The sequence below is a fragment of the Mauremys reevesii genome, linkage group 4, assembly GCF_016161935.1.
Source record: "Mauremys reevesii isolate NIE-2019 linkage group 4, ASM1616193v1, whole genome shotgun sequence".
Classification (NCBI taxonomy): Eukaryota; Metazoa; Chordata; order Testudines; family Geoemydidae; genus Mauremys; species Mauremys reevesii.
In genome coordinates this window covers 87651333-87668477 of record NC_052626.1, presented here as the reverse complement: position 1 = coordinate 87668477, position 17145 = coordinate 87651333, and the positions used below count along the sequence as shown (strand labels likewise).

At 40.1% G+C, this 17145-nt stretch overlaps 1 protein-coding gene across 3 annotated transcripts in view; it reads right to left on the bottom strand.

Annotated features, from left to right (window-relative positions):
- The window catches only part of ANO3 (anoctamin 3), a 421744-nt gene extending 404901 nt beyond the window's left edge, over positions 1–16843 (bottom strand). Inside the window, exon 1 of one of the 3 annotated variants that reach the window (XM_039536552.1) lies at positions 16808–16843. The gene's annotated coding sequence lies outside the window, so the exon portion shown is untranslated. Of the gene's footprint in view, positions 1–13085; positions 13102–16807 lie in introns of those variants that run through there. The other 2 variants (XM_039536545.1, XM_039536546.1) reach the window with 2 other exon arrangements.
- Positions 16844–17145: the final 302 nt, after the last annotated feature.

Sequence of the window (17145 nt, the reverse complement as noted above, 5' to 3'; positions counted from 1 at the left end):
TAAGAGTCATATCATAGAGTACATAATCAGCAATAATCCAAATTTAGGTGAACAGATTTAACAATAAAGTTTAGATATTAGAATCCAAAAACTCAGGTACATCGCTCATGGAAAGTTGTACAGAGATTTGGTTGCGGAAAGCAAAATATATCAATGAGTGGAGATTGTCCCACAGTAATTGAGAATTAGGTAGGTTGTCCATTTAGAAAATACAATCCATGAGGAAAGTATTTCAGTTACTTTCCTGACTGCGCTTCTCATCTGCACTCCAGCTCATCCCTCCTGGTATTGCCGATGTCTGGTGATGTGTTCTATGTAGATGTCCCTCAACCACCTGATGACGTCCGACACCATGAGTTGCCACATCAGCCAAGTATAGCATTGACCGATTCCGCATTCTCTCAGCACTTGCCCGTTACTGGGGTCCCATGCACCTAAGGCTCCAATGATCAATGCATGTGTCTGGACCTGGTAATCCTTAGTTCTCAAGGTTTCAGCCAGAGGGGCATATTTCTATACCTTTCGAGCTTAGGCATTGTGGAAGGCCAGGGTCCTGTTCTCAAATGGCACTGTGACATCCACCATGATGATCTTCTTCTGGTCCTTGTTGGTGATAATGCCTGGTTGCAGTTGGCTGTCTGTTCTGGGGATGGCGGAGTTTACAGAAAGCTTTCCCATGTGTGGTGGGACGGCTCTGGCCAGGCGATCTTGGATGGTGTTGTGTCGCAGCTGCTAAGCTCTCGAATGGGGCTTGCAGCTACACAGGACACGGGGAAGCATTTCATTGGCATAGTTGCACTTCCTGCATCGCTTGTCCCGATTCCCATGGCGGACGGCTCCGTTCAGTGGGACGCAGTTGAGCTGGGCCCTGTGGATGAATGTCCAGTCGGCAAATTAGGTGAAGCTGCCCCCGGGGATACACTCCCCTATCTCTGCAGCAGTCTGCCCAAACTTTCTCTCCCTTGCCTCCCTCAACTATCTTCTTCCCTGCTTGATTCTCTCCTCCAGAAAGTTCATTTTCCTGTTCCTATATCAGAGCTGCAAATCCTGGCAAAGCCTGTATAATAAATATATGTGGACAAAGATATGGCATATTTTATTTTGCCTTCTCATGGCGGAGTAGGGATTTTAGTGTATGACCTTGCACTGCTGAGCAATTTAACCTCAGATCATGTTGAAGGACTGAAAACATCCACAGGTGTCTCCAAAACAATATCGGGATGGGGGGGGGGGGTTTCCTGGAAACAGAAGTAAGGAGGATTTGCTGCTAGTCCTTAGCAGGTGCCAAAGGAAGGTTTAGCTGGAATCAAGCCTACTGGTTCTACAAAAAAGCAGAAGAGAGGCAGCCTAGCCAGGAGCCACCAAAATGTTCTGTGGAAAAGCACTGGGACATTTGTGGTAGGGGAGGGTGTAGGTGGAAAAGCACCAGGGGGGAAGGTTGATAGGAGTGTGGATGGACCTCCATCATTGTCTTTCTGGCATGTTTGTCTCATGATATTCCATGATGTATTGAAAATGCTCTAAAAAACAAAGTTTGGTTTGGGATAAAGATTGGTGTTTTTTTTTTTTAAATCGGAACCCATTTACCCATTGCCATCGCACTGAGAAAATTCCACATTAACTTTTGGTCTTCTGAATTACGTTTCAAGTATGCCTTCCAGTAGTTAGTGAAGAATACAAAAGGTTTCCTATTAGAGAGGAGTTGAAAAACTAGCCAGTCTCCACTCAACTACGGGATATTTGTGTGGATACCATAAAAATTACTGCATCATAACAGAGTAAGGCCTCGTAATTCATTTGGCAACATCTCTATCCAGTGAGCAAAAGGAAACCGCTTTCTGAGCAAGCTGGGAGGACCAGTGCTAAATTTTCCTAAGCCTCCCTATTAATCCTATGACATCTCTTTATTGATAGTTCATTGAGTGCACTTGGTCTAGGGAATAATGTGCTGACACGAATTAAATCAGCAAACGAAACTTCAGTAAAACATAGGAGCTGTGCAGTATCATGCTACTTCTGTGCATCCAGTCCCATATGCTAGTTCAAAGATGTTGTTAATTGTATTATGTGAGAGAATCTGATGTAAATTGTAAATATGTAGGTCAAGGTTACTTCAAAGAGGGTAAGCAAATCGTAATCATGGGCAACACAGTCACCAAATCAGAGAAAGTTTCAGTAGATAAAATATTGCCACAAATATGTTTTATTATATGCGTGAGAAAATACACATTCTTTGCCTCTAATTGAGCTTATAAAACATAGTAAGAATCAGTCAACTCCTCTGCAGTAGCATAACCCGTTTGTGGTCATACTCAGAGGTTAAGAATTAACCATGTAACTGGCACTCATGAAACCTTAATTCTAACCAAAGATGAATGGAAACGGTATTAAAAGAAAGAATAACACCCAAATAAAAATAAAAATCACTGAACATGAGCAAAATTCCCCATACTAAGACTGGATTTTGGCCTTTAACCACATATTGATGGTGAGAAACAACTATTCTGCAGTCACCTCCAGGAGGAATTCAGAAAGACTATCAGAAATTTTTCTGGGCTCTGACATACTGCTAACATTAGCACTACGCAGGGCCGGCTCCAGGTTTTTTGCCGCCCCAAGCAAAAAAAAAAAGGCTCTTTTTTTTAAATGTCATGATGCCAAGCAAAAGCTAGTGTTCTACATTCTGGGCATTTGTCACACATTGTCAGTTTTGTAGGTTGAGAGATGTTTATCAAGCATTATGCTTGCATTTTCTCTCATTTCCACATTTTGTATTATCACAATAAAAAGGACAAGGCTGTCCATTGTTGACATCAGCTTTTATCTTCTCCTAAAATAAAAAAAGACACTCATTTTTAGACAGTAGAGGAAAGTTTGCTGCAACAAATCTCATTTCTCCCATTACCACAACAGGTCATCATGTTCAGGGGGATAGTCTTCAGTGATCCGTCATCCAAACCCAGACAGAATACTACTAAATTTTAAACATTACATTTACACTAGGTTGGTTTGGTTTGGTTGGCAGAGGGGAACTTGTAACATATGCTCATCACTGGATTATATAAGGTGCAATTCAGGATGAATAGGGGTATCAGAATCTGGCCTTTGTAAATAAAATCTAATACATTGACAAGGAGAATAATGTCTTCCTCCAGGGATATGCCACATGACCCACTACCTTCAGGAGATTGTTTACTGGCATAGGTGCTCAAATATTAATTCTGTGGATCCCACCTCTGTAGTAAGACAGGGTGTTCTGATAAGCCTTTATCTATTCTACCAAAACTTGAGAAGAAGTGTTTTTTTAGTCATTGGTTGTGTACTATGCCATTCAAAAAGTGCCCTCAAACAAAAAAAATGCTCTTCTACATTGGATCTCTTTTATTTGGCTATTGTACACTTCATTTAAGAATTATATATGTTCATATATAAGAACTTAAAACAATTATGACCTCTAAGGAAATAAGCTATCATCATATTTTCTATTAGCTAAATTATTTCTATAGTAGGGATTGATCCAAAGTTCCCCAAAATCAATAGGAGCCGTTCCATTGATTTCAGAGAGCTTTGGACCATCTCCCTAGATATTATCCCATAAGAAAAGGTTTGGTTTTTTTTTAAATACACACTGATTTTTTTATTGCAAGCTTATCAGCTGTGTTTACAAACTGATAAAAAAACATGGCTCTTTTAAACAGCATATTTAATTATGTCTGGTAGAATGGAAAGCAGCCAGTGTATGGTGAAAGTGATATGATGGGTATCATTTCTTATTCAGTATTTGTTATAGAAATTGTGCTATCATTCACAACACAAGCAATGTATGCAATGAGTGAATCACTGTGTGCTCTCAATTTTATGTGAGAAGTTTTCATTTACAAATGGTAGCTTGGCACTTTGTTCTGAGTATGTGTGCGTGCATGAGCAACTTTAGTAAGGAAATATGCTTGCACAATTAATTTCCTTCCACAATCTAGAAACTTCAGATAAATTGAAGACTACATGGCCTCATAATTCTTAACCTCACCAATGTCTAAGTAAAGACATTAGCAAATGCAAGAAAGTGTTAGATATACATAGTATCCGCAGTATTAAGTTTGCCTGTGTTCAGTTACTGCTCCAGAAAAAAAAAATCTATTGACATCTTTCCTTGAAAACTGGACAAATGATTTTAGACTGTGAGTCAAAGACTACAAAAACAATTTGAGTTATTTGCTAAACTAAGCGATTTTTCTAGAAAAACAAGATATAGTTTTAATTAATGGAGATGTTGATAAAATATATAGATGAATAAAGTATCATAGGTAGATAGAGTTAAATTCCAATTATGCAACTTTCCTTTTATGAATAATATAGCAATTAGAGAAATAAACTACTGATGCATCATTGTGACACTGGCTTTTTCAGGAGACAGATGGTAAGCAGAAATGGAGATGAAAAGTGTTAGATCCTCTAGCTAAACTGCAATAAATGCTGTTTGGGTATTCGCTAACATTTGAGACTTTCATATTTATTTTCTAATTATTTCAAGAGACTATTATTTTAGGCTGCCACCTACAAGTAGAAAAGAAAAATACACAGACTAATGTTTGCAATGATACAGTGCTTGTCCTTCTATAATTGCCTTAGAAGAAGAAACAGCTTTACTTTAGTACAGATAAAGCACTGGGAAATACTAAGAAAAGGAAACACTGAAAATTCTAAGAATAAATTTAGTTATCCAATGGAAAACTGAAAAGTTTGAGCATAAACTGGGTTTGATTTTTGTCTGACATCATTCTTAACCCAAAAGTCTTATACAACAGATTTTGGATTTTATATTTAATCCATCAGAACATTGTTTTGCATGTTTGGAATTATAAATCAAGAGAGTGAATCTTGTGGTTAGAACACAAGTTGGAATCAGGATCTCTTTCCATAGAAGAGACCCACAAAGAAGAGCAATACTGGAACAACTGCAGTGAGGGCAGTCGCCTAGGATGCTAGGATTTGGGGGGGCGGCATTTTCTTCGGCAGCGACTGTGGCAGCCACATCTTCGGCCGCGCCGGTCGTCACTGGCATTTAGGCAGAGGGAGCGGGGCCAGAGGAGCACGGGGAGGGCCACCTGCAGCAAGTGAAGGGGGGGCAGCATGCAGGGGAACTCCCTGCCCCAGCTCACCCCTGCCCTGCCTCCTCCCCGAGCACGCTGTGGCTGCTTCACTTCTCCCGCCTCCCAGGCTTGCAGCGCCTAAGCTGATTGGCGCCGCAAGCCTGGGAGGCGGGAGAAGTGAAGCAGCGATGGCGTGCTCGGGGAGGAGGCAGGGCAGGGGTGAGCTGGGGCGGGAGAGGGGTGCCTTAGGGTGGAGAGCTGCTGCAGGGGGGGTGCCTCAGGGCGGAGCTGCTGCAGGGGGGGTGCCTCAGGTGCGGGGGCTTGGGGATGAGGGAGGGCACAAGGTGAAAAAGTTTTGCCTAGGGCGCGAAACATCCTTGCACCGGCCCTGACTGCAGTCTCTCTTTCTACCCACCCGTTCATCAGTATTCACTTGCAATCAGAAGTTGTGCTGTACTGCTTATACAAGAGAATTCAAGTATTCTTTTTCCCCTTTCAGTTCCTGGGAAAACTGCTTATATATAGGATGGCCCAGGACTCTATTGTTTCCAATTACGGGCCTTTAACTCCATTATTTTTAATAAAGATAATTCACTATTGATTAGAAAGTATCAAACTTACATCTCTGGAGACAAAATGCCTCATATTCATGAGGAAGGTATCTTGCTTCAGTACCAGATATGGACCTTCCCCCCACCATTCAGCTAGCCCATTTCAATAAGCTCAGAATTAAAAAAAACCAAGAGAGACCCCAGGGGGATTCAACAAGCAGATGTCGAGACCACAATAACAGCAAGATGATTATCCTACATGTTATAAGAGGGGGTCATCAATGATTCAAGGTTTCCCACACAGCCACATTAACATGCCTCAACACTGAGGTGAAAAGACCACCAGGACGACAAAAAGGATACTTGATGCTCCATTGACCTCTCTAATGAGTCTCCAGACAAAGATAGCAATTGGTACGCAATGGTCACAGTTTTTGTGATGATTGTTGGAATTTACTAAGTAGACATTTCTGCACTGGGAATTGGGATAGAAACCCAAATCATGCCACATATTAGCAAGTGGATGCTGTTTGGCCAAAATTTTGATAGGTATAGTCTGGAACTGGTTTTCTAATATTACCCTGAAGGTGAAAAGCTACTTTCCCAGTCACAAGCCATCCAATCCTTCAATGCTATTAAACTTTTTAGTATCACAATAAAAACTAAATCACTGGAAGTGTATATTATGTTACTTAAGTGAAGATATTTTTGGTGATGCTAAAGTCCAATTCTTAAGCTCACTAAACTAGATTGATAGAAAGTAATGTATTAGTACCAGTTTATCATCATAGTCATTATCTTGCTTGGAAACAATCTGGGAATTTAAATGACTGGAATAGAATTTCATTAAAACCCAGTTTTTTCATTAGACGAGAGAAAAGGATTCAGACACGATTTTCATACTTATCACCTTTGTTTTTGTCATCTTCTGATTTATCTTCCCTGAAAACAGCTCGATCAATTAAACTCTAAAGCCTCCAGCCACAAAATAAATAAAAAGATGTAGTGTCTATTTGAAAGTAGTTTCAAGGAACATTCAGCCAGTTTTAGTCTAAAGTAAAGGATTTTGACTTCAGCTCTGCCACTCCACCCCACCTGCCCTCACCCTTAGGTTTTGTTAAAGATTACTTTGTCCTTCAGCTACTTTCTGCCTATTCAACAGGAAGACTGCAGTCTGATCAGCTGACGTTCTGAGCATGCCCTCTAGATATTTAATTCCTCCCCTCCTCCCTGCATAACTGGCGTCACATCCTGAATACTTTTAATTTGTCAATGGAACACTGTATTGTTCCATAAGACCCCAGTGTCCATGTGAACTTTTCATAAATAAATCAAGAACTGTTTTAAGATAGGCTGTTCAATGATAAACCTTGAAATGTGTTAAAGACATACCAGATTCTTTCCTTTACTGGAAAAAATATTTCATAATATATACTACAGTATCTGTTGCTAGTTTCATTTACTACTTTTTCCCTGTGCTGATATACTTGCCTTTGCCTTGTAATTCCATAGCCCAGGCCAGAACAGTGGATGAGACCTCCTAAAGCACGTACACTCACACACACACACACACACACACGGCAACTCTGAAGGCATTTCTGGGAGTCACAATTCCCTCTCCAATCTGCTTCCTGCTTTTGGAGCAGTGTGGTTGCATCCTATCCCATACTGAGGGTTGCTTGTATGGGTACTGGCAAACCAGTCTTATGAGAGCTCAAATTAATACTGCACATCCAAAAAAATAAATACATCAGTATATACATTTTTTTAAATCAACCATGCTTTTCCTTCCCTCAATAAAAGCTAGAGGGGCTGGGGGAAGAGGACAGTCTAACAGTTTCAATTGGCCTATATACAGGCCAAATCTCACTTTCTTTGTTCATGCACATAGTCCTACTGAAGCTCTTCCACAACATGGGATATTAAGTGTGTTCAGGTACTTCTGCAATCTGACCAGCAGACCATTTGAGTGCTGCATGATATTCATAAAATATGGAGATATACCTCTCTCATAGAACTGGAATGGACCCCATCAAGTTCAGTCCCTTGCCCAGCAGAACCAAGTACTGATTTTGCTCCAGATTTCTAAGTGGCCCCCTCAAGAATTGAGCTCATAACCCTGGTTTTAGTAGGCCAATGCTCAAACCACTGAGCTATCCCTCCCCTCAAGTGTGTTAGAACCACACAAGTTACTTTCTAGACTCAGCTGAATAATCACCCATCCTGTATTTATTTCAAGCTGTACAATAACCTAATTGAACTCGTTTCTTCTTTAATATTTTGATTATCTGCTGAACACTGAAGAAATCATTAAGTTAAAATGAATTCTCATCACATGCAACTAGCTTGTCAGAATCACTATTATAGACTAACAGATCTGTTAATTTGGACAAAGGCAAACAGCTTTGTCCAATAAAAGTTATGTTGCTAGGCAAAAAAGCAAAATTATTTTATACACAACTTTGTGAAGGTTTGCCAATGTAGATGACAAATAGTAGGTTGAATTACTGTAGATTACAGATCTAGCCTGGGAACTATTGAGTATTTATTAATACATCATGGCACATTTAAAAGTTATAATTAAGGAAAATAAGGAACTAGATACACTAGATTTAATGACTATAATACTGAGTCTGGTTGAAGGCAACTCACTTAAAATATATACTATATTGATCTCAAAAAAAGGTTGGGGAATAATAGATATTAGAGGAAGTAGTCCTTACTTGTAAACTTCCATTCTTTTGTTGCTTTAAAATCACACAAGTACATGTCTTTAACATAGTGGCCTCGGGCTTTTCCATTTTCGATTATGTATTGGCTATGCTACTACAGTGCTCTCTGTCACACGTGCACACGCACAATGGCTTCTCCCATTACCAACTCTCCCCCCCAAAAAATCATTGTTTCAAACATAAAAGTAGTTCATGTATATCAGATTGAATTGGTCATGTTACATTTTGTGATAACACTGCTGCTTACAGCAGTCCCCAGATTACAGAAATATATTGATCAGTGCTCACTCTCTGTACCATGCTCTGCCACTTTCTGTGCTACAGAAAGTATAGTAAATTCATACTCCATGATCCTGACCCAAAGTCTGTAACTCAAGAGGAATCTTTCCATTTACTTCAGTAAGCTTTGGACTAGACTTCAGGTGAACTACTTCATTTATGAATAAATGCTTCATTTTTATTTCTAAAACAAAACAAGAACCCCAATAAGGCTCCACAAACAAATCAATAAATTGGGTTGTCTCAGTTAAGTGTTTGCTCGCTCTCTTGATCACCTTCAGGTTCTCTTTAAGTATTTAAAAAAACAAACTTGATTTGGTAGTCTAGACGCAGTAATAGCACATCCTAATGACTAACCTACTAACACACTCAATTGATAAGTAAGCCTGTCAGCTCAGTCCTGGTCTCTAGTTTATGGAAATATATATATATATATATATATATATTTTTAATCTCCTATAAATATTCATACATACTATCCCATTGAACTCTATTCTTACTTATGAAAGTCTCTCAGATGCCAGGTGATGGGTTCCAAGAATAAAATCTATATATCTATTTTGGTAATACAAAGAGCAGGAGAAGGTATGGTGATAAGCATGGAGACAAAAATAAGGTAAAAAAAGTCTACAAAGAAAGATAAAAATTAATACAATCTAAAAAGAGTGTTCAACAGTTGTTTATGGAAGTCAATGAAGATTTTCTGCAAAAGTGGTATAATATTGTTCCTTCTAGTGAGTCTCTCAGCTGGCTCTAAGGCATCAAGTGATGACTCTACTGGAAATCTTTTCATAATTGAGGGCGTTATCAGTCCCAACTTCTAATACAGTTATTAGTGGACAGCTACTACCCCCATGATACTAAAATAATGACAAAGAGGGTGTCAGTGACTGCTTGTCAGAATGAAGACTTGCCAGATGGGATCTTTAAGCTTATCAAAGCAGGATGTACACAATCTCTCCCTAACTGAATATGTAGTGAGATTGAATGCCTGTGAATGCCCACACATATACTAAAACTTTTTGTTCAATATATACTAATGTACATATAATATTTGAATGAAGCCAAATACCTTCTAGAAATAGAGAGGTTGAAGTGTTTTGCAAGTTTTGATCTGTTCATATACAGTACTTTTATCATTAGCCTTTTACTGACTTAACTGAAAAGCTTAAGAGGAGAAAATTCAATGAGTTAATGTTTTATGTTTGTGGCCTCTGTAATGTTGTGTAGGCTTAATATTTTATATCATCCTGATACCTGTTACTGCACGACAGAAAACAGACTTAGACTGAATTAGTACCTGATTACAAAGCCACCTGGAAAATAAGAGGGAATCTGCCATGTGCTGATATGTTCAGCTGCATTTTCAGAAAAAGGTGTTAAAGGCAAATCTTTCTAATAAATGAAGAAGTATAATGGGTTAGTTACCAGGGGCTAATTTTCACCTGAACCGTCTTACAGCCTCATTGACTCACATGCACTGGAAAAGTTTGAATTTCAGTGGCATACCAGCTGGAAGTTGTTGGGACAATTTTAATCTTATTCCTCACCAGATGCTTACTGGTTACCTTCTGACTCTAGATAAAGACCAGCTCATGGGAAAGGGAATGTGGAGGAGTAACAGTGTTTAGATTAAATAAGATGGGAAAGTTTTAATTTTGGCAGCAAATTGACTTTAAGAAATATTACCCCAGCTTTGTGTTCTCTTGCTCCTTGGTAGCCCAAGCTTCCCAGCTCTGAGCCAGCACACAAACTGTCCTGAACTGTTTCTGGCTCTTGGGCAGTCTAGATTACTTGGGCCCCTACTCTCATGTCCCCACCTGGCAGGCTGCTAGTGCTCCAAGCATCTTGAGAAGCATCAGAAACATTTTGAAAAAGGTAACAATGAAATTTCAGAATTCTCAATCTACAGGAAATTTAAATTTTTCATTCCATTTTGGAACAAATCTTATATACAATTTTTGCAGTTTCCTGTAGAATGGGAACTCCAGTTACCTGTCAACTCTACTTGTCACACTATAGATTTTAACTAGGGCTTGCAGACATTCAAACCATTTATGTTTCTGTGCTTCAGTTTCCCCATCTGTAAAATGGGAATATGTAGGCAAATATTTACTTTCCCATTGGATACATATATTAAAGATTGTGAATACACTTGATTAGGAATTGTCAATTTGGAATGATTTTTCAGAAAGAAATGCACATGGGAAAAAACCTTTGTTTTATTAGAAAATTTTAAATTTTTCATTAGGAAAACTGAAATTAAACACTGTTTGGTGTCATTTCAACCCCCGTTTCACAATATTTCCTTTTGTTGAACTGCCCCAAAATATTCATTTCAAATCAGTTAAATAAAGCATTAAACTGCATTTCTGTAGCAGCACATCATTTCATGGGAGTTGCATTCTCAGTCCCCCCAGTCCTGTGGACTACATTCTCAGGAGAACTACATCTTCCACAATACAATGCAGCTTTTCCTGTGACCATGCTCTGCATAGTACATTGTGGGAGCTACATGATGCTAGGTCCATCACTGGAGATGTAGTTGTGCAAGGGAGCCTGGCCCATAGGGCAACAAACTCCTGAACTACAATCCCAATGAGGCCATAAATCAGTTAGTTATTAAACTGACTGGAAATGAAGCATTCCAGGTCATTCAACAAACTGAAATTACACAATTTCCAAATGTTCCAACTGAAAATAAATGAAATGAAAGTTTGGACATTTCTGAATCAACTTATTTTTGGCATTTCTGTTCTGCAAAACATGTAGTAATTTTAACTTTTCCCCCCCAATTTCCAATTAAAGCAAAAGATGAACTATTGAATTTCTGTGGGATTGAAATTCCAGATTTCGCTTGGTTCTAAATTGTTATGTATATGGTCCATCCTGGTGAGGATAAATACTTAAAAAAAAAAAGATGGTGAGATGCTTAGATTACTGCAATAATGTAGGGCAGAAAGTTATCTAAGAGATAGTTCTAACACCCTATGACTATAATAGGGATGATTCCCCACCAATGACACTGATGAATTTAACATCATGAATCCACTGAGGAAGTCAGTAAAAGATATCAGCCAAAACAGCACCACCACTAGTAATAATTACTAAGAATGCTTAGCACTTTATGTAATGCATTACTCAGACACATTCAAAGTGCTTCCATTCAAAGTGCTTCACAAACATTAACCTCAGAAGGATCAGATGTTTAATTCAGATAAGACCACCACTTAAAATTTGTAGACCACTTGCATTTTTCGAAGTGCTTTACGAATATTAACTAATTTAAAGTTGAGCCCTGCAAACATGTGGATCTCCATTTCAAGTTAATAGGAGTTCTACATTTAGGGCATTTGTAGGATTCACCTTCCTGTGATTAGTTAAACCTTTTACCCCACCATATTAGCTTGCTTGCCAGAAGCTCCTCTGTACTATTTGAATTGCTTAAATATAAAAAATTCTACAAGAAAATGGTGTCTAGTTCTAATAGCTCATGCTCTCCCTTGGGCTGGAAATTCAACAACTTATGATTACATTGCCTTGTGCATTTCCCAGATTAGCAAAATTCCTCTTTCATAACATTAAGCAATGGCTGTAGTTTGACATTTTTGCTTCTAATACTAGAAGGAACCCAGAGATGCAAATAGATAAAAGGTTAGCAAAGGTGAGTTAAAAAGTTAACTAGTTTTCTGAATTGCAAGAAGTTTGAGCACTATTTGGGAATTTGAGTACCCAAAGAGGCTTTTATTTTATGCCACTACCACCCATTTTGAAACACAAACAGTGGAATTATTGTACACGGCCATGAAAACACAAGGCTGTCAGTGACTTATAATCCACACTGAATACTACTTCTCTAGTGGCTAGCAAAGGAGATGCTAATTATCTTTTTGAACAGCAGCAGCAGAGCGAGAAACATCCCTGATATCCTCATGAGATTTACAGAAAAAATGTTCTTTCTGAAATGAGGAGTTCCCTACCCTTTGGCAAGGTGACTTATATAATATGAGGTTTTATGCTGTCATCTGAGGATAGGGTCACTTAGGCTATAACAAAAAAGTTTGTGAGAAATTAAACAACCCCATATGCACAATCAAGTATGCCTAGACAGCCAACCTACACTATAGTGGGAACACTTATCCCCACTCCCATGGCATTGCTTACAAGAGAAAGAGTAAAAGATAAAAACCAGATTCTTAATTATTTTGTGTAAGAATTGCTGAGCACAAGAAGCTGTCATTGGCTTCAGTTGTGGTTGTGGGTGCGTACTACTAGAATTTGCTGGGAAATATTCAGTCAAAATCTCTGATTTGCCAAAAACAAAACTTTTCTATTGGAAAGGTTTCCAAAAGCCAGGATGAAATTTCTGGCTCACATGAGAGAATCCAACACCTTTTCCCAGTAGCTAGTAACCTGGTGGTGAGGGCACTTACTTGTGATGTGGGAGATCCATGTTCAAGTTTCTGCTATGCCTGATTTGGGGAAAGATATTAGATCAAGGCTCAGTGCCTAAGCGAGTGCCCTCGCTACTGGTGTGTCTCACTGCAAAAAAAATTTTAAAGATGTCTTTCTTCTCAGTGTGGAATGGGAACTTCTTTTAAAAAAAATCTCAAATTACTGTAGGGCAAGAAAATTAAAGACTCTTTAGTGTGTGACTGTGGTCACCCAGAATAGGTCACAGTACCTATAACAATGCCCCATTCACAAATATGAAGGAAGCATCACAGCAATACACTTCGCTACTCCAGACACAATTATCTGGTTTAACCATCTGAATGTAAAATTATAGTTGGTGCTCTACATCTACCATCAGCCATATGCAGAAGGATCGCCTTCTTCAGCCTCACGCCACAACCGCAGCACTGACTGGTAGAGGAACCGAAGCCCTCCTGCTCCTCGAGGCTCCAAATCAGGGACCCTGAAGTGAGCAGGCAAGATCTTTCTAGTCAAATTTGCTCCTTCTGTCTCTCTGGGATCCTTCATACCATAGCTCGAGGTGGCCAAACTTGGTGGCCCTCCAAGCCACATATGACAATATTCAGTAGTTTGAGAGCTGGAGCACACCTGCCAGGAGCCAGGGCTCGGGGCTTCAGCCCCACTCCTGCTGAAGCCCTGAACCTCAGCAGGTGCACCCGGCAGGGCTGAAGCCCCGAGACCCTCCTCCCTGCTGGACAGACACTCCTAACCCCCACCCCACTGCAAGATAGAGGTCACCCCTTGCATGAGTGGGGGCAAGGAGGGGGCTTGCAAGCTGCACTTTAATGCACGTTGCTTACAAGCCACAGTTTGGCCACCCTTGCCAAAGCCTTTTACTAGGCCTTCCTCCAGAATCCCCTAATAAATCTCAAAACAAATGTACAACTTAACCTAACTTCTGTCCACCCTTTTAAAGTTTCTTTTATACAGTTCAGTGAAATATGCCCCAGTGCACTTCCCAGCCTGGGAAGTCCCAGACCTGCCCTTTTATCAGGGCATACCACCTTAGTCTGCTCTACTCTCGTAGCTACCCTGTGTCTGTCCTGGTTGCTTGCCAGCCTTCTCTACACAGAAAAGAATCCCAGGCTTCCTTCTTGACCCTCCTGGTCTCCATACTCTCTGCAGTCACTGTCTGGGATCGGAGTTCCTGCCTTTCCTGCTTGAAACTCCTTTCTAGTTTAGGCTTCCTCTCTTTAAACTAACCACCCAGATTCTGTCTCAGGTGGGACTCATCTTTAAATTAAGCCTTGCCCACACTCCAGGTGTAGCCAAGTAGCCTAATTGGCCTCAGATCCACATTAATCCTTTCTGAGCTTATGTGGGGGTATGTACCCCATCATATATTGTGACAGTAAAAGGGGGGTTTAATAAACATCCTATCCATTTTGGGATTGAGATACATCCTTATCAACACAACATGTAGTTGTAGAAGGATATTATTGTAATAGCTGGGGTCTGTTAGAACTGGAACATAATGGATCAAAACTTGTGTGTTGGGAATTAGGCCACTTTTAGACAAGCTAATGAGAGGATGGCCTATTCTTCTCATCACACACCTTAAAGAGAGGGACTTTGGGGAGCAAAAACAGATTCCTTGAGAAAGGCTAACATGCATCTGCTTCACTCCAGAAACTCTTCCCTTCACGATGAACTTCCAGGGTCACTGAAGAAGACAATCCATTAGTACACCAGTACTGATGTCTGGTCATCACCAATGAACCAGCAGGACCCTAGGTTGATACACGTGAGATCCTGCTGTGTCTTTGCTTCCCTCATGTGTTCCTTTCTATGCCCTATTATCTTCTTCCAACCCTGTATCTCTCTCAGACTGATCAGTTGTCAATTCCAATATGCTTTATAGCTGGTTTTGGATTCTTTTTCATCAGTATAGCCTAATCAATAAAATTTAGTCATGAATTTTCTATTTGTTTTCCATGTCTTTGTACTCAAAACCTTGAACCCCATGACAGGGTCATGCTAATATCTTTGACTCTCTAGGCCAACTTATTTCACTGAATGAACAGTAGCTACCTCAGAGACAGAACACAGTTGCTGTTTAGCAGTGCATACCAAAATTACACAGCAGATTACAGCAAAAGTGGGAACTTCCCAGAAATGTATGTATGTGGATTATAATTAGAGTATTTAGTTAGTACATTAATGTTATTAACCCTTATTTTACCAAAAGGGCCAGGAAATCTTTAATGACCAAATAGTCAGGACCCTTTGCTGTAATTTTCACCCAAAAAAGGTAGTTATTGATAATTGCATATGTATATGAAGTGTATGAAAAACTGTAGTCACATTGCCTAAGGAAATATCACCCCCCCCAACCTCCACCATCATCTCATTTCATCACCACACCCACACCCCCCCCCCACAGGATAATTCAGAGCACAGATGGACAAAAGCGGTTCGCTTGCTTTGTTCTCAGACTGAGTTTCACCAAAATACTCCATTGGGAGTTCTGCCCTTTCCTTTTGGAATGTCTCACATATATGCTTTCTGGATACAAACTCTTAATGAACCTGCTTTGACAACACATTTTCAAACCAATTCCCTATGTACTAAAGTCATGATTGATACCATGTTAACTGTGGCCCCAAACTGGTTGGAATTGGCTACAGCATATACTACAGCCCTGATCCTTACCTGGTGCATAGATCTGTTGAAACCAATGGAGCATCTTAAGATTGTGTTAAAAATAAATGTCTGTCTATATAGAAGGCCCACTCAGTAAGGACATTAGTTTAAAAGAAAAAGCTGAGGAAAAATATCATGTCAGAAAGTCAGCTGTTCAGCTCCATGCAATGGTACAAAATGCTTCACAATATAAGTGCATGCTTACAGATCCTATATGTTTCATGACCTGAAGCTCCTCTGTTATACAGTTCAGAGAAGTCATGCTTATTGTTATACAGCACATATAGAACATTACTATTGTCTGGTTTGTTATAAATCAATATGTATTTGTTTATTTAGATTTCACTCCCTTCATAACTGTTTATAGATCAGTTATGAATAATTTTAATTTTACTGGAAAGTTTACAAAATAGGATGAAGCTTGCCATTTCTTGTGATGTGGTGTCTTGGAATCAATGGCTAATCAACCAGAATTGTACTGGCTACCACTGACCTCTTATGGCGAAAATAGGGATTAGGTAAATTTTAGCCTCTATTTTCAGACTTAACTAGTGATTTTTGATGCCCAATTTGAGATGCTTTCAATGGGCCTGATTTTCAAAGTCTCTGTGCTCAGCACTTTCTGAAAAATCTAGGCGGTTTATGCTAGCCTCAATGGCTCACTGTGACCCTCCACGTAGCCCTTCTCTCTCTAGGGCCAAGGTTACAGTCTACTGAGCCCTTTTCATCATAGGCCAGCAAGGAGGTTGGTGAGAGAGCTCCCACAGTCTCTGTTATCCCTGGGGGATTATTTCAGAACAATTTAGCCTCCTGTCCTGACAGGGGCCTGACTTCCCCTGTCAGGAGATGTTCCTGTAGTGGTGGGTTGGGGGGAACCCGGGCCCGCCCTCTACTCCAGGTTCCAGCCCAGGGACCATAATGGTAGCAGCTGTTGGCAGCCAACCTTTTACTGCCAGAGTTGCTACATTTCCCTGGGCCACTTCCCCACAGCTCTCCTCCTTCTTCCTTCTTCACCTTTACCTTAGGGCTTCCTTACCAATGGTTTGAGGCTGTCTTCTTTAACCAGCCACACTTCCTCTCCCTGGCCCACCTCTGCCTGACTGGAGTAAGCCCTTTTTATAGTATCAGCAGGGCCTTAATTAGAGTCAGGTGGTCACATTAGCTTAATGGCCTCACCTGACTCTGCAAGTTAATTAGAGTCAGGTGTTCTCATTAGCCAGGAGCAGCCCCTGCTCTGGTCAGTCAGGGAACAGAAAACTGTTAATCCAGTGGCCAGTATATCTGCCTTCTGCTATACCCAACTGGCCTGGGTCTATCACAGTGTGAATTTAAAGTGGATCAGTTAAACCATATTCAGCCCCTGTGTGCATGCTC